The sequence below is a fragment of the Anastrepha ludens genome, unplaced genomic scaffold (assembly GCF_028408465.1).
Source record: "Anastrepha ludens isolate Willacy unplaced genomic scaffold, idAnaLude1.1 ptg000018l, whole genome shotgun sequence".
Classification (NCBI taxonomy): Eukaryota; Metazoa; Arthropoda; class Insecta; order Diptera; family Tephritidae; genus Anastrepha; species Anastrepha ludens.
Genome location: NW_026530029.1, coordinates 109,145 through 132,278, shown reverse-complemented (window position 1 = coordinate 132,278; position 23,134 = coordinate 109,145). Strand labels below are relative to the sequence as shown.

General features: G+C 36.2%; 5 pseudogenes; 1 reads left to right on the top strand and 4 right to left on the bottom strand.

Annotated features, from left to right (window-relative positions):
• Positions 1-4,054: 4,054 nt before the first annotated feature.
• On the bottom strand, positions 4,055-8,219 carry LOC128870641 (cytochrome b-like; annotated as a pseudogene).
• Position 8,220: 1 nt separating this feature from the next.
• Positions 8,221-10,063, bottom strand: LOC128870633 (NADH-ubiquinone oxidoreductase chain 6-like; annotated as a pseudogene).
• A 129-nt stretch (positions 10,064-10,192) lies between these two features.
• On the top strand, positions 10,193-15,134 carry LOC128870632 (NADH-ubiquinone oxidoreductase chain 5-like; annotated as a pseudogene).
• Positions 15,135-17,403: 2,269 nt separating this feature from the next.
• On the bottom strand, positions 17,404-18,210 carry LOC128870630 (cytochrome c oxidase subunit 1-like; annotated as a pseudogene).
• Positions 18,211-18,915: 705 nt separating this feature from the next.
• Positions 18,916-22,899, bottom strand: LOC128870629 (cytochrome c oxidase subunit 1-like; annotated as a pseudogene).
• Positions 22,900-23,134: the final 235 nt, after the last annotated feature.

Here is a 23,134-nt window from a genome sequence, read left to right as displayed (position 1 = left end):
TAATATGATGATTTTAAACATGCATTGATTTCATCTGCGGCCGTAGATTTGGGGATCACAGGTAACGTTTGCCTGAAATCATGGCCATACGATGAGCTTACATACTTTAAGAACTTTTGCCATTCCAGATGTTTTCGAAATATTACATGTTGGTGTTTCATTTACCTGCATATTCAAAGGCAACTTTAATGCAGAATGTGCTGTGCGACCGCCTTCAAGTAATGTTCCCGCAATTCCGGAAATAGCGAGTGCCAATGCAATGTTGCTAATATCAATGAAATCAAAAAGGTCTTTTCTGTTCCCCCAGGAGCATCGAAGAAAAACAATCCACCAGTTCCATGGCTAGCATTATTCATAATTGTATCACCAACAGCAACATGGGTCATTCAATTTCGTTAAATTTGATATTACAAATGTGTTTAATTCATTACAACAACTCGATTGAGAACTTCGGATTGTGTTTTCGTTTCGTGATGAACAATTTCAACGATGAAAATTTAGTTTATAACATTGATCAATTTATAGCCAAATAAATGATAGAAGTTTATTATACGTTATCTCCTTTTTAAGCCCTTTTTGGGAGAATATAAATAAGTTTTAAAATTATGCCAAAGACATACAAAATAATAATCATAACCTATTGTATATATCAAAAGAAAAATAAGTTTTAAACTCCTAGATAAATACAAATGTATGATAGGATAATGCTAAATAATCTAATTTTATCATAACTTTGTAAACTCCTATGTTAAAATGATTTTGGGCAATAAATGAAATGAAATGAAAATTGAGAACTGGAGCGTGAATACCATTATGATTGTAATGAACTAAACACAACAACAGCAACATGTTTATGATACAATCATAAATAATGTTAGCCATGGAACTGGTGGATTGTTTTTCTTGGATGCTCCTGGGGGAACAGGAAAGACCTTTTTGATTTCATTGCTATTAGCAACAATTCGATCAAATAATAACGTTGCATTGGCACTCGCTTCTTCCGGAATTGCGGCTACATTACTGGAAGGCGGTCGCACAGCACATTCTGCATTAAAGTTGCCTTTGAATATGCAGCTAAATGAAACACCAACATGCAATATTTCGAAAACTTCTGGAATGGCAAAAGTTTTTAAAGTATGTAAGCTCATCGTATGGGACGAGTGTACTATGGCACACAAGAAACCATTGGAAGCACTTGATAGAACTTTGAAAGATCTACGAGGAAGCCAAACAGTCTTTGGAGGTGCCACGATTTTATTGGCTGGAGATTTCAGGCAAACTTTACCTGTGATCCCAAAATTTACGGCTGCAGATGAATGCATACTTAAAATCATTGTATTTATTGAGACATGTAAACAAGCTTACACTACAGAACGATCCGTCAGCAGCTTAATTTTCACACCAATTCGATCCAACAAGAATGATTACATAGTGTATTTCCAAACATAGTTCAACATTACAAAAACCATGATTGGCTCAGCGAAAGAGCAATTTTAGCTGGGGAAAATAAGGACGTCAATGATATAAATGCAGCTATTTTGGTTCAAATACCTGGTGACATAGTAACATATAAGTAAGTCAATGAACACTATTACTGATCAAGATGATGTCGTAAATTATCCAACTGAATTCTTAAACTCACTCGATTTGCCAGGCCTAGCACCTCATAATTTACGATTAAAAATTGGAGCACCGATTATTATGCTGCGCAACATTAATGTGCCACGACTTTGCAGCGGTACCAGACTCGCTGTGAAGAAGCAAATGGGTAACTTTATCGAAGCAACAATTTTGAAAGGGAAGTACAAAGGAGAAGACGTTTTGATACCCAGAATTCCACTAATCCCGACGGATTTACCATTCGATTTCCAACGTTTGCAGTTCCCTATTCGCCTTGCCTTCGCTATGACAATTCATAAGGCGCAAGGACAGTATCTACAAATGTGCGGTATTAATTCAGAATACCCAATTTCTTCTCATGTACAATTGTATGTATGTAGCTTGCGCACGAGTAGGCAAACCATAGTCATTATTCATTTACGCGAACGATGGAAAAACCAAAAACGTTGTCTACCAAAAAGTGTTACAATAAAGTGAAATTGTATCAAAGAATTTGCTTTGTTTCGTATTAATTTTATTCTCTTTCAGCAAATCATTGAATTTATCGCCTAGTGAAGCGGGCGAGGGCACGCTAGTTATATATAAAGTCTGACCTGCCCACTGAATAATTTTAAATGGCCGCAGTATTTTGACTGTGCAAAAGTAGCATAATCATTAGTCTTTTAATTGAAGGCTGGTATGAACGGTTGGACGAAGTATAAGCTGTTTCATATAAATTTAAATAATAAATTTTATATTTTAGTTAAAAAGCTACAATTTTATTAAAAGACGAGAAGACCCTATAAATCTTTATATATAATTTTAACAAAATTTTTTTGATTTATTTAATATTAATTATTTCGTTGGGGTGATATTAAAATTTAATGAACTTTTAATTTTTTAAAATCATTAATTTATGAATTATTGATCCATTAATAGTGATTATAAGATTAAGTTATTTTAGGGATAACAGCGTAATTTTTTTTAAGAGTTCATATCGACAAAAAAGTTTGCGACCTCGATGTTGGATTAAGGTATAATGGGTTGGGTGTAGCCGTTCAAAAATTAAGTCTGTTCGACTTTTAAATCCTTCCATGATCTGAGTTCAGACCGGCGTAAGCCAGGTTGGTTTCTATCATTAATAAATTGTAATATTTTAGTACGAAAGGACCAAATATTAAAATAATTATATTTTAAATAATAGAATATTATTAATATAAATTACTGTTTTGGCAGATTAGTGCAATAAATTTGGAATTTAATTATGTAGTTTATACTACAAATAGTACTTGATTTTTATGGAAATAGTTTTATCTTTTGTTGGTAGATTAGTTTTGGTAATTTGTGTTTTAGTAAGAGTAGCCTTTTTAGCTCTTTTGGAACGTAAAGTATTAGGTTATATTCAGATTCGTAAGGGTCCTAATAAGGTTGGTTTAATAGGAATTCCTCAACCTTTTTGTGATGCAATTAAGTTATTTACTAAGGTACAAACTTATCCTCTTTTATCAAATTATGTTTCCTATTATTTTTCTCCTATTTTTTCTTTAATTGTTTGATTATGTATTCCTTTATTTGTGAAGTTATTCTCTTTTAATTTAGGAATTTTATTTTTTTTGTATTGTACTAGATTAGGAGTTTATGCTGTTATAGTTGCTGGTTGATCATCTAATTCTAATTATGCTTTGTTAGGTGGATTACGGGTTGTTTATTACCAAAGTTACATTTGATTTGTCGTTATTATATTTCCAGTTAGACTTGTTTGATTTTGTATTTGTTTAGCTGAAACTAATCGTACACCTTTTGATTTTGCTGAAGGTGAATCTGAATTAGTTTCTGGGTTTAATGTTGAATATAGAAGTGGTGGATTTGCTTTGATTTTTATAGCTGAATATGCTAGAATTTTATTTATAAGTATATTATTTTGTGTAACTTTTTTTGGTTGTGACTTGTTTAATGTAGTATTTTATTTAAAATTGGTTTTTATTTCATTTGTTTTTATTTGAGTTCGTGGAACTTTACCTCGATTTCGTTATGATAAATTAATATATTTGGCTTGAAAGTGTTTTTTACCTTTTTCTTTAAATTATTTATTATTTTTTATTGGAGTTAAATTATTTTTGATATATTATATGTTGTTAATTGATTTTAGTAAAGTTAATAGGAAATTAATGTTCCTATATTATGTTTTCAAAACATATGCTTGTTCAAGCTCATTAACTAATTAATTAATTAAATTGTCTCATCATTTATTAATAAGTGGATTAATAATATAATATAAGAAGTAAATTACTGTTAAAATTTGTCCAACTAGTACATAAGGATCTTCTACAAGTCTAGTAACTACAGTAACTACTATAATTCAAAATAGAATTTTATTTACAGGATAAAATTGGACTCCTCGGAAGTTTTTTAAATGATAGAATGGTAAAATTGCTAGGATTGCAATTGATAGAACTCATGCAATAACTCCTCCTAATTTGTTAGGAATAGAACGCAAATTTGCATATGCAAATAAAAAGTATCATTCAGGTTGAATATGAACTGGTGTTACTAAAGGATTAGCAGGGATGAAATTATCAGGATCTCCTAACAAATAAGGGTTAATTAAAGTTAATAATAGAAGTGCTATAATTATAATAATAAACCCTACAATGTCCTTGTACGTAAAGTATGGGTGGAATGGAATTTTATCAATATTAGAATTTAATCCAATTGGGTTATTAGATCCTGTTTGATGAAAAAATAATAAATAAATTAATGTTATTGCTAATACAATAAATGGTAAAATAAAATGAAATGTAAAAAATCCGGTAAGAGTGGCATTATCTACTGCGAACCCTCCTCAAACTCATTGAACTAAATCAATTCCTAGGTAAGGAATTGCAGATAATAAATTTGTAATAACTGGATGGTTCCATGTGTAGAAGTCCACGCAAGTGGGGAAAGTTATTGATCGCCATTCACTTGGGAGTGGCCAGGACGATTCTTCTACATATGGTTCAAGCAGCTCACAATGGCCGGGATTAGCCCACGTATCCTCTGGGTAGCTTCCGAACACCCGTTCGGGAGTGAGCTAAAGTGAGAAGGCGAAACATTCCAGGATAGCTGGTTGTGCGTTGGGTTTGGGACCCGCCACTTAAAAATCGCCCCCAATGAAAACTTTAAAAAAGCCTCGGATGAGACCTCCCTATACTGATGACGACCCCTGCAAACGAACTAAGGACTATGATTTGAGGGCATGCACCTGGAATGTCCGGTCCCTTAATGGGGAGGGTGCCTCTGCCCGGCTGGTTGATGTCCTCGTGAGAGTAAAGGCTGACATCACTGCCATCCAAGAGATGCGATGGACGGGGCAAGGAAAGAAAACCATAGGACCTTGCGACGTCTACTACAGCTGCCATGTAAAGGAGCGCAAATTCGGTGTCGGATTTGTTGTGGGAGAGAGACTTCGTCGCCAAGTACTGTCGTTCACTCCGGTGGACGAGCGTCTCGCAACAATCCGCATCAAAGCCCGTTTTTTTAACATATCGCTAATTTGCGCCCACGCCCCGACGGAAGAGAAGGACGATGTGACCAAAGATTCTTTCTATGAGCGCCTGGAACGTTCCTATGAGCGCTGCCCCTGCCACGACATAAAAATCGTGCTTGGCGACTTCAACGCCAGGGTGGGCAAGGAGGGAATTTTTGGTCCCACAGTCGGAAAATTCAGCCTACACAACGAAACATCCGGTAACGGACAGAGGCTGATCGACTTCGCCGGGGCCCGAAACATGGTAGTCTGCAGCACCAGATTCCAGCATAAAAAGATACACCAAGCTACCTGGCTGTCCCCTGATCGAAAAACGCGAAACCAGATCGATCATGTTGTGATAGATGGAAGACACGCTTCTAGTGTATTAGATGTACGTACGATCCGAGGACCCAACATTGACTCGGATCACTACCTTGTTGCAGCCAAACTGCGCACGCGCCTCTGTGCAGCAAAAAACGTGCATCTACCTACGCAAAGAATGTTCGACCTCGAAAAGCTGCAATCACAACAGACAGCCAGAAGATTCGCCACTCGACTCTCACTCCTGCTCTCAGAGAGTACTGCCCAACAAACCGGCATCCACGAACAATGGAGCAACATTTCTCGTTCTCTACGTACCGCCGCCGAAGAAGAAATCGGATTCCGGCGAGCCCGAAAAAACAATTGGTACGACGAGGAATGTCATGCTGCCGCAGAAAGAAAGGATGCCGCCTATAGAGCCACGCTGCGATCGGGCGCAACGCGAGCCATGTGGGATCGCTACAGAGAGCTGAAAAAGGAAGAGAGACGTATTATCCGACAGAAGAAACGAGAGGCTGAAATACGTGAGTGCGAAGAGCTTGAGATGCTGGCCAACAGGAACAACGCCCGAAAATTCTACCAGAAAGTTCGGCGGCTTACAGAAGGTTTTAAGACCGGGGCGTTTTCCTGTAAGAACAAAGACGGCGAACTGGTGACCGACGTACAGAGCAATCTTAAATTATGGAGGGAACACTTCTCGAACTTATTAAACAGTGACAGCTGCGCATGTCACCGAGAAAGTGAAGATCCCGATACCCCAATCGTTGACGACGGAATTGTCGTTCCGCTACCCGATCATTACGAGGTGAGAATAGCGATAACGCGGCTAAAGAACAACAAAGCCGCGGGCGCCGACGGACTGCCGGCTGAGCTATTCAAACATGGCGGCGAGGAGCTGGTAAGGTGCATGCATCAGCTCCTATGCAAAATATGGTCGGATGAAAGCATGCCTGCCGATTGGAATTTAAGTGTGCTCTGCCCAATCCATAAGAAGGGCGATCCTGCAATTTGTGCCAATTACCGCGGGATTAGTCTTCTAAATATCGCCTATAAGGTTCTAGCGAGCGTATTGTGTGAAAGGCTGAAGCCCACCGTCAACCAACTGATTGGACCTTATCAGTGTGGCTTCAGACCTGGAAAGTCTACCATCGACCAAATATTCTCAATACGCCAAATCTTGGAAAAGACCCATGAAAGGAGAATCGACACACACCATCTTTTCGTCGACTTCAAAGCTGCATTCGACAGTACGGAAAGGAGTTACCTGTATGCCGCGATGTCTGAATTTGGTATCCCCGCAAAACTAATACGGCTATGTAAGATGACGTTGCTCAACACCAACAGCGCCGTCAGAATTGGAAAGGACCTCTCCGAGCCGTTTGATACCAAACGAGGTTTCAGACAGGGTGACTCCCTGTCGTGTAACTTCTTTAACCTGATGTTGGAGAGCATCGTGCGAGCCGCAGAACTTAATCGCTCAGGCACAATTTTTTATAAGAGCGTACAATTTCTGGCGTATGCCGATGATATTGACATCATCGGCCTTAACAACCGCGCTGTTAGTTCTGCCTTCTCCAAACTGGATAAAGAGGCAAAGCGAATGGGCCTGGTGGTGAACGAGGACAAAACGAAGTACCTCCTGTCTTCAAACAAACAGTCGGCGCACTCGCGTATCGGCACCCACGTCACTGTAGACAGTTATAATTTCGAGGTTGTAAAAGACTTCGTCTATTTAGGAACCAGCATTAACACCGATAACAATGTCAGCCTTGAAATCCAACGTAGAATCTCTCTTGCCAACAAGTGCTACTTTGGACTAAGTAGGCAACTGAGCAGTAAAGTCCTCTCTCGACGAACAAAACTAACACTCTACAAGACTCTCATCATGCCCGTCCTAACGTATGGCGCAGAAGCGTGGACGATGACAACATCCGATGAAGCGACGCTTGGAGTGTTCGAGAGAAAGATTCTGCGTAAGATTTTTGGACCTTTGCACGTTCGCAACAGCGAATATCGCAGACGATGGAACGATGAGCTGTATGAGCTTTACGACGACATAGACATAGCGCAGCGAATAAAGATCCAGCGGCTACGTTGGCTGGGTCATGTCGTCCGAATGGATACAAACGCTCCGGCTTTGAAAGTATTCGATGCGGTACCAGCTGGTGGTAGCAGAAGAAGAGGGCGGCCTCCTCTGCGTTGGAAAGATCAGGTGGAGAAGGACTTGGCTTCACTTGGTGTGTCCAACTGGCGCCGGTTAGCACGAGAAAGAAACGACTGGCGCGCTTTGTTAAACTCGGCCAAAATCGCGTAAGCGGTTATAGCGCCAATTAAGAAGAAGAAGAATAACTGTGGCTCCTCAGAATGATATTTGTCGTCATGGTAAAACGTAACACATGAATGCTGTTGCTATAACTAAAAATAAAATCAGTACTCCTACTAGTCGTGTAGGTGTAAATAAATATGAGCCATAATAAATTCCTCGACCATTATGCAGAAAAATACAAATAAAGAAAAATGATGCACCATTAGCATGTAATGTTCGTAATAATCAACCATAATTTACATCTCGGCAAATATGATTAACACTATTGAAGGCTAAATTAATATCTGCTGTGTAATGTATAGCTAAGAAAAGTCCTGTTAGAATTTGAATAATTAAGCATAATCCTAATAGTGATCCGAAGTTTCATCATGCTGAAATATTAATTGGGGCTGGAAGATCTACTAGAGCATTGTTTGCAATTTTAAATAATGGGTGTTGGGTTCGTAGAGGTTTCATCATTAGTTTAATTTATTAATCGTAGGTGTCCGTGGAATAATTTAGTAAGTTTTACCACTGCAATTAATGTAATTAATAGGTAATTTATTAATAAGATGGTAATTAAATTTGTTGGATAATTGTATAATTTATGAAGATTTAAAGAATTTTCTTCTGTAAATAAATTTAAATTAATTATGGTTTGTATTTCATTATTTTGAATGAAGGATGAAATATATAGTTTATCTATAAGTCATCTGGTACTTAATAATAAAATGAAAATTAATATAAACGAGAAGGCTGTTTTCATTGAAAGAGAGAATATTTCATTTGATGCTAGGGATGTAACGTAGATGAATAATACTAATACTCCTCCTAGGAAAATTAAAAATAATACATATGAGAATCAGAATCTTTTAGTAATCCAGTTAGAAGACAAATTTGTATTGTTTGAATTAATAATATTAGTCCTATTGCTAATGGAAGATTTATTTGAATGAAAATAAGACTAGAGATTAATGTTGTGGAATATAAAGTTAGTTGTATAATATCAGGAGGTAGTTTATTCAAAATATCAATTTTGGGGATTAATGATAAAGTTATTTCTTTTCTCTTGAAGTTTTAAAAGATTAATTCTTATTTGTTTTTAATCGTAAACATTTATTGTCTATGCTTTTAAGTTTAGAATATATTGTTTTAAGTTTATTGCTTTTACTATTTATTTATTTGAATTTGATAGATTTTAGAAGATATTTTAGTATCATATTTTTGACTTTTAGTGTTTGTGAAGGAGCTTTAGGTCTTTCAATTTTAGTGTCCATAATTCGAACTCATGGAAATGATTACTTTCAATCATTTATTGTATTACAATGTTAAAGTTAATTTCTATAATAATTTTTATTATACCTTTTTGTTTAATAAAAAATTCATTTAGAACGGTTCAAAGTTTACTATTTTTGGTAAGTTTTATTTTTATTTTAATGAATTATTGTACAAATTATTTTGTAAATGTTTCTTATTTTTTGGGATTAAATGTAATTTCATATTTATTAATTTTATTAAGTTTTTGAATTTGTACACTTATAATTACTTTTAGTGAATCTATTAATAAATATAGTAATTATGAAATTTTTGAATTTGATTCCTACTTTATTTTTGATTTTAGGGTGAGGGTATCAACCAGAACGTTTACAAGCCGGTATTTACCTTTTATTTTATACTTTATTAGTTTCTTTACCTATATTAGTAGGAATTTTTTATTTATTGTATATAATACTTTAATAACATTAAATTATTATCTTTTGATAAATTATGTTAATTGTTATGATTTATTCTATTTATCTTTAATTTTAGCTTTTTTAGTTAAAATACCTATATTTTTAGTTCATTTATGATTACCAAAAGCTCATGTAGAAGCTCTTGTTTCTGGTTCAATAATTTTAGCTGGGGTTATATTAAAATTAGGTGGATACGGATTGTTGCGAGTTTTTTCTTTTTTACAAGTAAGTGGTATTAATTATAATTATATTTGAATTAAAATTAAATTAATTGGGGGTGTTTTAATTAGTTTGGTTTGTTGGCATTAGACCGATTTAAAGGCTTTAATTGCTTATTCTTCTGTTGCTCATATGGGAATTGTTTTACGGGGTCTTATAACTTTATGATATTTAGGATTTTGTGGTTCTTATATATTACATTAATAATTGCTCACGAGCTTTGCTCTTCTGGACTTTTTTGTTTAGTTAATATTACATATGAGCGGTTAGGGAGTCGAAGTTTATTAATTAATAAGGGTTTAATTAATTTTATACCTTCTATAACATTATGATGATTTTTGTTAAGAGCTTGTAATATAGCTGCACCTCCTTCATTAAATTTCTTGGGTGAAATTTGTTTATTAAATAGAATTGTTAGTTGATCTTGATTAACAATAATTTCTTTATCTTTGTTATCTTTTTTTAGAGCTGCCTATACTTTATATTTATATGCTTATAGTCAGCATGGTAAATAATTTTCTGGGGTAAAATTCCGGAATATTATTTATTATTTTTACATTGATTTCCTTTAAATTTATTAATTTTGAAGAGTGATATTTGTATAATTTGACTTTAATTTTATTTAAATAGTTTATTTAAAATATTGTTCTGTGGTGTCAATTATATGATTTTTAATCATTTTAAATCGTGGGAAATATTTATCTATTTGTAGAATTAGATTTCTGGTTTTAATTTTATTTAGAATTAATTTTTGTTTTTTAGATTATTAATATTAATTAAGGATTTTTGTATATTTATTGAATGAGAAGTGGTTAGATTTAATTCGTGTAGAATTGTTGTGACTTTTTTATTTGATTGAATGAGCTTATTATTTATATCTTTTGTTTTATTAATTTCTTCTTTAGTTATTTATTATAGAAAGGAGTATATGGGGGGAGATTTAAATATTAATCGTTTTATTATATTAGTTCTTATAGTTGTTTTATCTATAATATTATTAATTATTAGTCCTAATTTAATTAGAATTTTATTAGGATGAGCTGGATTAGGGTTAGTTTCTTACTGGTTAGTAATTTATTTTCAGAATGTCAAATCTTATAATGCTGGTATATTAACTGCTTTATCAAATCGAATTGGTGATGTTGCCTTTTTATTGGCTATTGCTTGAATGTTAAATTATGGAAGTTGAAATTATATTTTTTCTTTGGTAACAATAAAAAATAGAATTGAAATAGAAATTATTGGTAGATTAATTATATTAGCTGCTATAACTAAAAGAGCACAAATTCCTTTTTCATCTTGATACCTGCTGCAATAGCAGCTCCTACTCCTGTTTCTGCTTTAGTTCATTCTTCTACTCTTTTTACTGGTGGAATTTATTTGTTAATTCGATTTAATATTTTATTATGTAATCCTTGAATAGGTCAAGCTTTACTTTTATTGTCTGGTTTGACTATATTTATACCTGGATTAGGAGCTAATTTTGAATTTGATTTAAAAAAATTATTGCTTTATCTACTTTGAGTCAGTTGGGTTTGATAATAAGAATTTTATCAATAGGCTTTTATAAATTAGTTTTTTTTCCATTATTGCGTCATGCTTTATTTAAAGCATTATTATTTATGTGTGCTGGAGCTATTATCTATATATATAAAATTCAAATTATGTATGTATCTATAGATCGACTTGCGTCCTAAACGCATAAACCGATCGTAACCAAATTTGAAACACGAACTGGATACCTTACCGGGATGGTCATAGGCTAAAAAATATTTTGATATATATAGGGGGCGTGGCACCTCCCATATAAATGGAATTTTTAACAGTCCGTATTTCTTGAAGTATTTACGTTAGACTACTGAAATTTGGTAATTGTTAATCCTTACCACATCCAGAAAAACTGCGTATAACGAAAAAGGGGGCGTGGCACCTCCCATACAACTGGAATTTTTTATAGACCATATCTCTGGAAGTATTTAGGCTAGACCAATGAAATTTGGGAAGGGGTTATATGAGGTTAATCCCTAACACCTCCAAGAAAACTGAGAAAAACGAAAAAGGGGACTTGGCACCTCCCATATAAATGCAATTTTCTTTGTCCATATCTCCGGAAGTATTTGGGCTAGACAACTGAAATTTGGTAAGAAATTATATAAGGTTAATACCTAACACCTGCATGAAAACTGGTGATAGCTAGAAATGGGGCGTGACACCTCCTATACAAATGGGATTTTTCATACTGCATATCACTGGACGCATTTATGGTAGAATACCAAAAATTGGTAAAAAGTTTAATGAAGTTAGTATTTAGTACTCCTAGAAAAAATATGAGCTTAGAGAAAAATGGGGGATAGACAATTTGATATAGAAACGAATTTATATCATCAACGATAGAGGTATTGCTGAATTGAATGCATTCTCTTATTGGTAAAATATCTTTGCAAATATGTGAATAAGGGCAGCGACATGGCAGTTCTGGGAATAACTAACGCTAATGATGAAATAACGCAATTCCAAATGGGACGATACATTAACAGGAATGAAGCAGTTTGGCGCATACTCGGCTTTTCCATCCACGAGAGGTATCCACCAGTTGTTCACCTGTCAGTTCACCTTGAGAATGGTCAGCGCATGTATTTTACCGAGGCGAACGCGTTAGCACGAGCTTTAAATCCACCCGACACTACATTGACTGCTTTTTTCAAGTTGTGTCAGCATGACAGTTTTGCCAGAACATTGCTGTATGTGGAAGTTCCTAAGTTTTATACCTGGAATTCCTCCAGAACAGAATTTATAAAGAGAAAGCAAGGCGCAATTGTGTCGGATACAGAAGCTCGCCAAGGATACTCTCTAGGACGTGTTTATACAATCCATCCAAGTAACGCTACCTAAGGCTATTACTACACAAAGTCAAAGGACTGGTGTCCTTTCAAGCTCTGCGAACTGTGGATGGGGTATTATGTTCCACGTATCGACAAGCTTGCCAACATTTAGGTCTACTGGAAAACGATAATCACTGGGAAATTACATTATCTGAAGCTGGACTGTCATGCCTTCCTTCGCAGGTTCGCAGCTTATTGGCAATAATATTGACAACCTGCTCGCCATCAGATCCAAAAGCACTATGGGAAAATCACAAAGATAACCTTAGTGAAGACTACATGAGAGCAGCACGAGTTGCAAACGATAATACAAACCTGAACTGCTCCTTGCAAATTTACAACCAAGCGCTAATCGACATAGAAAATATATGTATTTCAATTAATAGCAAATCCTTGGAGCATTTGGGATTAGCTTCTCCCGTTCGAGACAGAATCGATTTGGCCGACAAAGATATCTCCCGGGAGATGAATAACGATATCGAGGCTCTTCGTACTTTTATAAGCAAAAGCAAACCTCTATTGGTTACGGATCAAAAAGTCGCCAACGAAACTATTCAAGGAATGATTATTGAAAATAAGGGAGGATTGATTTTTTTGGATGCGCCTGGAGGAACCGGCAAAACATTTCTGCTTAATTTGATATTGGCTGATGTAAGAGAAAAGAAAGAAATCGCTGTGGCAGTTGCTTCTTCAGGAATAGCGGCTACCCTTTCGTGTGGCGGACGAACAGCTCACTCAGCTTTTAAGTTACCACTGTCCATGCAAATATCTGACACACCGATGGGCAATATAAGCAAAAACTCAGGTCAAGGTAGGGTTCTAAAGACATGTAAGCTAATCGTGTGGGATGAGTGCTCAATGGCCCATAAAAAGCCGCTGGAAGCTTTAGACCGATCTCTGAGAGACTTGAGAGGTAATGATCAACCCATGGGTGGTGCCTTACTCTTACTGGCAGGGGATTTTCGACAAATTCTTCCAGTTATTCCGAAAGGAACCGCCGCAGATGAAGTGAATGCCTGCTTAAAATCGTCATTAATTCCAAAATTCAAGAAATACTACCAGGAACTGTCACAACTTATCGTTCCATTTACACAGTCGTCGTTATCCCGTTGAGTTTCTTAACTCCTTGAACCCATCAGGAATTCCTCCTCATCGTCTGATGCTTCAAAAGGGCCATGATAATTATGCTGCGTAATTTGGATCCTCCACGTTTATGCAATGACACAAGGCTAATCATCACGAAACTTTTACCGAATGTTATAGAAGCTATGGTTTTATCAGGAAATTTTGAAAACCACAAAGTTTTCATACCAAGAATTCCAATGATACCGACGGATATACCTTTCAATTTTAAACGCCTCCAATTTCATATTAGACTGTCTTTCGCAATGTCCATAAATAAAGCTCAGGGACAATCATTAGCTGTAGCAGGAGTCAATCTAACCAACTAATGTTTTACCCATGACCAATTATTCATATGTAGCCTGCTCCAGAGTTGGCGCATCGAAAAACCTTTTTATTTATACTCAAAATAATATAACAAAAACTTTGGTATATCCGATCGTTTTAAATAATACCAAAACTGACTTAAAAAAGTTAAAGTTGTTTTATTTACATTGCATACTTTTTGATAGAAATGTGGGGTGAAACCCACGGGTATAAGCTAGTTCATAATATAAATAATTCACAAGATATTCGGTTGATAGGGGGATTAGGAATTTATATACCTTTAACTTCTGGTTGTTTTAATATTGCTAATTTAGCTTTATGTGGTATACCCTTTTTATCAGGTTTTTATTCTAAGGATTTAATTTTAGAAGTTGTGTCTTTGAGTTATATTAATATATTTTCTTTTTTTCTTTATTTTTTTTCGACTGGATTAACGGTATGTTATTCTTTTCGGTTGGTTTATTATTCTATAACTGGTGAACTAAATTGTGGTTCTTTAAACATATTAAGAGATGAAGGATGAGTTATATTGCGTGGTATAAGAGGATTATTGATTATAAGAATTATTGGTGGTAGTATACTTAGATGATTAATTTTTCCTACTCCATATATAATTTGCTTACCAATTTATTTGAAATTATTAACTTTATTCGTTTGTATTAGTGGCGGATTATTAGGGTATTTAATTTCCAATGTGTCTTTATTTTATTTTAATAAGTCTTTAAATAATTATTTAGTGAGTTATTTTTCTTATTCAATATGATTTATACCTTATATTTCTACTTATGGTATAATTAATCCTCCTTTAGTTTTGGGTAGAATTGTTTATAAATCTTTTGATCAAGGGTCATCTGAATTTGTGGGAGGACAAAATTTATATAATAAGTTGGTTGAATATTCTCAATTAGTTTATTTTTTACATAATAATAATTTAAAAATTTATCTTTTATTATTTGTTTTGTGAATTACTTTTCTTTTTAGATTTGTTTTCTTATTTTATTCAAGTAGCTCAAATTATAGAGTATAACGCTGAAGATGTTAGGTTAATTGTTTAATTCTTGAATGTAGTGAATAAGTTATAGTAAATTAGGAATTTACTAAATAAATAGATTTAACTAAATTTATACATATACATAATTTATTTAGTTAAGCTTATCTATTACTATGTATGTATATAATATATACACATACAAATGTGAAATAACTTATTTGAAATGAAATAGGCTGTTTACATTATTTTTTTTATTTAAGAAGTTTTTAATTTGTTTTATAATAAATAATAGTTTATTATAAAACAAAATTTAATAATTTTATTGATAAATTAATTTAAATAATAAAATTAAGTAATTTATAAAACAAATATTTTTAAGTTTACAATGAAAATGTAATGTTTTTGTTAAACTATATAAATAGAAGTATAAATGGAATTTAACCATTAAAAGATAAAAGTTAGCAGCTTTTTCTTGAACATCTTACTTCCTTAATTGGAAATTAAAGTTCAGTTCTATCATTAACAGTGATATGCCTCTTTTTGGCTTCAATTAAATTAATAATTAGGAATTTACTAAATAAATAGATTTAACTAAAAACTAAATTTTTAGAATAAGGGTAGTAAATTACCCAAAAATTAGGTCGAAACTAATTGCAATAAATCGCTTCATATTCGTTTGAGCTTATTAAATTAATAATTAGGAATTTGCTAAATAAATAGATTTAAGATAGATTGAAAATTCAATACTTTGTGAATGCAAATCAAATGTTATAGTTAACTACAATCCTGTTTAGTTTATATTACTTTTATATGTTAGTTAGATCAATTTAATATACCTTGGTTTCATTCGTGATATAAACCAATAATTAAGATTATATATTAATAAAAATGATTGATGTAAGTGTTCATATTATAATGTTTGATAAGTTATGGGAGGTTGAATTAGTTTTAAAGGTGACACACAGATGTCGCTATTTATCACTTTATCTCGTTGGCAATACTGAATATATATTCATGACAAAGCCTCATCCCTAGGCTTTGTTTATCAGTATCTGTCATTTCGCTGAAGTATAAACAACGCAGTGTTTTCGTGCTCCGAGTATGTCAACTTTCGTGCCGTCGAAACGCAATTTGCGGGAAGCTTTGCTTTTCTGCTTCAATTTGAAAAAAAATACAGCCCAAGCCCGTGAATTGCTGCAGGAGGCCTACCCAGACCATACTCCGTCGATTTCAACATGTGAGTACTGGTTTCGACGATTCAAAAGTGGTGATTTTCACACCGAAGACAAGGAGCGTCTTGGCCAGCCCAAAAAGTTCGAGGACGCGGAATTGGGGGAATTGGTAAACGAGGACTCGTGCCAAACCCAAGAAGATCTTGCTGAATCATTGGGCGTTGATAAATCAACCGTTTGCAAGCGTCTAAAAGCTACGAGTTGAAGCTGCGCGACGTCGAACGGCGATTTTTTACGTGCGAATTGCTGATCGAGCGACAAAATCGGAAGGGTTTTTTGCATCGGGTGGCGACTGGCGACGAAAAATGGATCCACTACGATAACCCAAAACGCAAAAAATCATGTTGCTCAACCTGTCAAAAAATACCTTGGAACGCTTGGCTGGGAAGTGTTACCTCACCCGCCGTATACGGCATCCGGAAATTGCCCGAAAGATGGGCGAAAGTTGTAGCTAGCGATGGCCAATACTTCAAATAAAATATTTTGTACCGCTTTTTCACAATAAAGCCCCAAATCTTCGAAAAAAACCTTTAAAACTAATTCAACCTCAATTCAATTTCTACATCAAAAATTAAAAAAATAATTGTGATTAGGAAAAATCGTATAGAGAATGAAAGACGTGATGATGATTTTGGATCAAATCCACATTCAAATGGGGAGCATTTTTCTCGATCTGCTATACTTTTTTTTGATAAAATAGAAGCTAAAATTATTACAGTAGGGCTATAATAATAATTGAGAAAAATATCTATACTACTAATTAGTAGACTTTATGATTGCAAGTCAAATATACTTTATATATTATATAGATATTTTAAATATTAGTTATATTATTTTATTATCGTAAAGAAGGGAAAGCAATAAATAATAGAATAATAGCTGGTAGAATTGTTCAAATTACTTCAATAGTTTGTCCATGTAGTAGATTTCGATTTGTGTATGAATTAAAAAATTATAATATATAAATATTAAATAACCTACTAAAGTTGTGATTATTACTAAAATTATAAGAGTATGATCGTGGAAAAATGATAATTGTTCTATTAAGGGAGAGGCACTGTCTTGAAGGCCAAGGGCTGCTCATGTTGTCATTATGTAAATAAATAGATAAGTATTTATATTTATGATTCTAATAAAAGTGAAATACTTTATATATGGAGCTTAAATCCATTGCACTAATCTGCCATATTTGAAATTAGTTAAAAGTGGCAATTCAGAATAACTATGTTCAGCGGGAAGGGTATTTTGAAGTCATTCAATTGATGAACTTAGTTGTATAGGGTTGATAGCTTGTCGTTGGGAAATTATACTTTCTCAAATAATAAATAAGAAAAATAAAATTCCTAATAATGAAATAGAAGTTCCAATAGTTGAGATAATATTTCATGTTGTGTATGCATCTGGATAATCTGAGTATCGTCGAGGTATACCTGCTAGTCCTAGGAAATGTTGGGGGAAGAATGTTAAATTTACTCCAATAAATATAATAATAAATTGACTTTTTAATCATCTAGGGTTTATATTTAATCCGGTAAGTAAAGGGTATCAGTGAATATATCCAGCTATAATGGCGAATACTGCTCCTATGGATAATACGTAATGGAAGTGTGCTACTACATAATAAGTATCATGTAAAATAATATCAACAGATGAATTAGCAAGTATTACTCCTGTTAATCCACCTACTGTGAATAAGAAAACAAATCCTAGAGCTCATAAGATTGCTGGTGAAAACTGAAAATTTTAATTCCTGTTGGTACTGCAATAATTATAGTAGCTGATGTAAAATATGCTCGTGTATCTACGTCTATTCCAACAGCAAACATATGATGAGCTCATACAATAAATCCTAGTAATCCAATTGCTATTATTGCATAAATTACTCCTAAAGAACCAAATGTTTCCTTTTTACCTGATTCTTGACTAATAATATGAGAAATTATTCCAAATCCAGGTAAATTTAGAATATAAACTTCTGGGTGACCAAAAAAAGGTGTGTGTGTCAGCTCCGACACGCGACTGGAGTTTACTCCTTAAGAACGATTACCGTGATATTTAAAAATATATTTAATATGCAAAAGGAGTAAATGAAGACCTTTTCTATATTACTGGAAAAATATAAATTTATTTATTCTATTCGCTATAGTAAGCCACCTGGAATGAACAATTTTTTTGGGGCTTTTTTTTTTTAAGCTGTCGTTGCAATGTCCACTTATAATAGCACTACAAATATCAAATAGGTATTTTTGCGCCACAAGGTAAGCACTGCTTTTTTTCACGAGAAATCAGCACCCACAAGGAAAATTTATTTCCTACAAGTTTGCACCAACAACCAAGCGCCACAAGATATGCAGTGCCTTTTCTCACTAGAAATTCGCGCCCACAAGGAAAATATATTTCCTACAAGTTTGCACCAACAAACAAGCGCCACAAGGTATGCAGTGCTTTTTCTCACTAGAAATTCGCACCCACAAGGAAAATATATTTCCTACAAGTTTGCACCAACCAAGTAGCGCCACAAGGTAGGCAGTGCTTTTTCTCACTAGAATATAGAAAAAGGGCAACGCGTCACTTCCGTCAGCGTACACTTCCGGTGATTCCCACGATTTTACTACCCATATTTTTCATAAAATGGGCCTTATATATCGTTTCTTAAGGAGTAAACTCCAAAAATCAAAATAAATGTTGGTATAAAACTGGGTCTCCTCCTCCAGCAGGGTCAAAAAAGGATGTATTTAAGTTTCGGTCTGTTAATAATATAGTAATTGCACCAGCTAGTACTGGTAAAGATAAAAGTAACAATAGAGGTGTTAATACTACAGCTAATACAAATAGTGGTATTCGATCAAATGTTATACCAGTAGATCGTATATTAATGACTGTTGTAATAAAATTTACTGCCCCTACGATTGACGAAATTCCGGCTAAATGTAATGAAAAAATAGCTAAATCCACTGAAGCTCCTCCATGAGCAATTACAGATGATAATGCAGGGTAAACAGTTCATCCTGTACCAGCTCCGTTTTCTACTATATCACTTACTAGGAATAGTGTAAGAGAAGGAGGTAATAATCAAAATCTTATATTATTTATTCGTGGAAATGCTATTTCGGGTGCTCCTAATATTAAAGGTACTAATCAATTTCCAAGGGAGGATGGTTCCATGTGTAGAAGTCCACGCAAGTGGGGAAAGTTACTGATCGCCATTCACTTGGGAATGGCCAGGACGATTCTTCTGCATATGGTTCAAGCAGCTCACAACGGCCGGGATTAGCCCACGTATCCTCTGGGTAGCTTCCGAACACCCGTTCGGGAGTGAGCTAACGTGAGAAGGCGAAACATTCCAGGATAGCTGGTTGTGCGTTGGGTTTGGGACCCGCCACTTAAAAATCCCCCCCCAATGAAAAGTTTGAAAAAGCCTCGGATGAGACCTCCCTATGCTGATGACGACCCCTGCAAACGAAATAAGGAATATGATTTGAGGGCATGCACCTGGAATGTCCGGTCCCTTAATGGGGAAGGTGCCTCTGCCCGGCTGGTTGATGTCCTCGTGAGAGTAAAGGCTGACATCACTGCCATCCAAGAGATGCGATGGACGGGGCAAGGTAAGAAAAACATAGGACCTTGCGACGTCTACTACAGCTGCCATGTAAAGGAGCGCAAATTCGGTGTCGGATTTGTTGTGGGAGAGAGACTTCGTCGCCAAGTACTGTCGTTCACTCCGGTGGACGAGCGTCTCGCAACAATCCGCATCAAAGCCCGTTTTTTTAACATATCGCTAATTTGCGCCCACGCCCCGACGGAAGAGAAGGACGATGCGACCAAAGATTCTTTCTATGAGCGCCTGGAACGCTCCTATGAGCGCTGCCCCCGCCACGACATAAAAATCGTGCTTGGCGACTTCAACGCCAGGGTGGGCAAGGAGGGAATTTTTGGTCCCACAGTCGGAAAATTCAGCCTGCACAACGAAACATCCGGTAACGGACAGAGGCTGATCGACTTCGCCGGGGCCCGAAACATGGTAGTCTGCAGCACCAGATTCCAGCATAAGAAGATTCACCAAGCCACCTGGCTGTCTCCTGATCGAAAAACACGAAACCAGATCGATCATGTTGTGATAGATGGAAGACACGCTTCTAGTGTATTAGATGTACGTACGATCCGAGGACCCAACATCGACTCGGATCACTACCTTGTTGCAGCCAAACTGCGCACACGCCTCTGTGCAGCAAAAAACGTGCATCTACCTACGCAAAGAATGTTCGACATCGAAAAGCTGCAATCACAACAGACAGCCAGAAGATTCGCCACTCGACTCTCACTCCTGCTCTCAGAGAGTACTGCCCAACAAACCGGCATCCACGAACAATGGAGCAACATTTCTCGTTCTCTACGTACCGCCGCCGAAGAAGAAATCGGATTCCGGCGAGCCCGAAAAAACAATTGGTACGACGAGGAATGTCATGCTGCCGCAGAAAGAAAGGATGCCGCCTATAGAGCCACGCTGCGATCGGGCGCAACGCGAGCCATGTGGGATCGCTACAGAGAGCTGAAAAAGGAAGAGAGACGTATTATCCGACAGAAGAAACGAGAGGCCGAAATACGTGAGTGCGAAGAGCTTGAGATGCTGGCCAACAGGAACAACGCCCAAAAATTCTACCAGAAAGTTCGGCGGCTTACAGAAGGTTTTAAGACCGGGGCGTTTTCCTGTAAGAACAAAGACGGCGAACTGGTGACTGACGTACAGAGCAATCTTAAATTATGGAGGGAACACTTCTCGAACTTATTAAACAGTGACAGCTGCGCATGTCACCGAGAAAGTGAAGATCCCGATACCCCAATCGTTGACGACGGAATTGTCGTTCCGCTGCCCGATCATGACGAGGTGAGAATAGCGATAACGCGGCTAAAGAACAACAAAGCCGCGGGCGCCGACGGACTGCCGGCTGAGCTATTCAAACATGGCGGCGAGGAGCTGGTAAGGTGCATGCATCAGCTTCTATGCAAAATATGGTCGGATGAAAGCATGCCTGCCGATTGGAATTTAAGTGTACTCTGCCCAATCCATAAGAAGGGCGATCCTGCAATTTGTGCCAATTACCGCGGGATTAGTCTTCTAAATATCGCCTATAAGGTTCTAGCGAGCGTATTGTGTGAAAGGCTGAAGCCCACCGTCAACCAACTGATTGGGCCTTATCAGTGTGGCTTCAGACCTGGAAGGTCTACCATCGACCAAATATTCTCAATACGCCAAATCTTGGAAAAGACCCATGAAAGGAGAATCGACACACACCATCTTTTCGTCGACTTCAAAGCTGCATTCGACAGTACGGAAAGGAGTTACATGTATGCCGCGATGTCTGAATTTGGTATCCCCGCAAAACTAATACGGCTATGTAAGATGACGTTGCTCAACACCAGCAGCGCCGTCAGAATTGGGAAGGACCTCTCCGAGCCGTTTGATACCAAACGAGGTTTCAGACAGGGTGACTCGCTGTCGTGTGACTTCTTTAACCTGATGTTGGAGAGCATCGTACGAGCCGCAGAACTTAATCGCTCAGGCACAATTTTTTATAAGAGCGTACAATTGTTGGCGTGTGCCGATGATATTGACATCATCGGCCTTAACAACCGCGCTGTTAGTTCTGCCTTCTCCAAACTGGATAAAGAGGCAAAGCGAATGGGTCTGGTGGTGAACGAGGGCAAAACGAAGTACCTCCTGTCTTCAAACAAACAGTCGGCGCACTCGCGTATCGGCACCCACGTCACTGTAGACAGTTATAATTTCGAGGTTGTAAAAGACTTCGTCTATTTAGGAACCAGCATTAACACCGATAACAATGTCAGCCTTGAAATCCAACGTAGAATCTCTCTTGCCAACAAGTGCTACTTTGGACTAAGTAGGCAACTGAGCAGTAAAGTCCTCTCTCGACGAACAAAACTAACACTCTACAAGACTCTCATCATGCCCGTCCTAACGTATGGCGCAGAAGCGTGGACGATGACAACATCCGATGAAGCGACGCTTGGAGTGTTCGAGAGAAAGATTCTGCGTAAGATTTTTGGACCTTTGCACGTTGGCAATGGCGAATATCGCAGACGATGGAACGATGAGCTGTATGAGCTTTACGACGACATAGACATAGCGCAGCGAATAAAGATCCAGCGGCTACGTTGGCTGGGTCATGTCATCCGAATGGATACAAACGCTCCGGCTTTGAAAGTATTCGATGCGGTACCAGCTGGTGGTAGCAGAGGAAGGGGGCGGCCTCCTCTGCGTTGGAAAGATCAGGTGGAGAAGGACTTGGCTTCACTTGGTGTGTCCAACTGGCGCCGGTTAGCACGAGAAAGAAACGACTGGCGCGCTTTGCTAAACTCGGCCAAAATCGCGTAAGCGGTTATAGCGCCAATTAAGAAGAAGAATCAATTTCCAAATCCTCCAATTATAATAGGTATTACCATAAAAAAAATTATTACAAATGCGTGAGCTGTTACAATTACCTTGTAAATTTGATCATATCCAATTAAGGCTCCCGGGTGTCTTAATTCAGTTCGAATTAGAATTCTTAGAGATGTTCCTACTGTACCGGCTCATGCTCCAAAGATAAAATATAATGTTCCAATATCTTTATGATTTGTGTAGAATAATCATTGTCGCGATTAAGACAATTAAAATATTCTTTATTATTAAAGAGTAACAAAGATTAAATGGCTGAAGATTAGGCGATAGATTGTTAATCTTCTATATATATAAAAATGAAAAGATGTTCGTTTGTACGCATTTTTTTGGGCCGATACGAGGCCAATTTTATTCGTTCTTTTTTCATATTATAGGGATCCTCTAGGGGAAGGTTTTTAGCAAAAAAAATTTTCTTTTAAATATTTTCTTCAT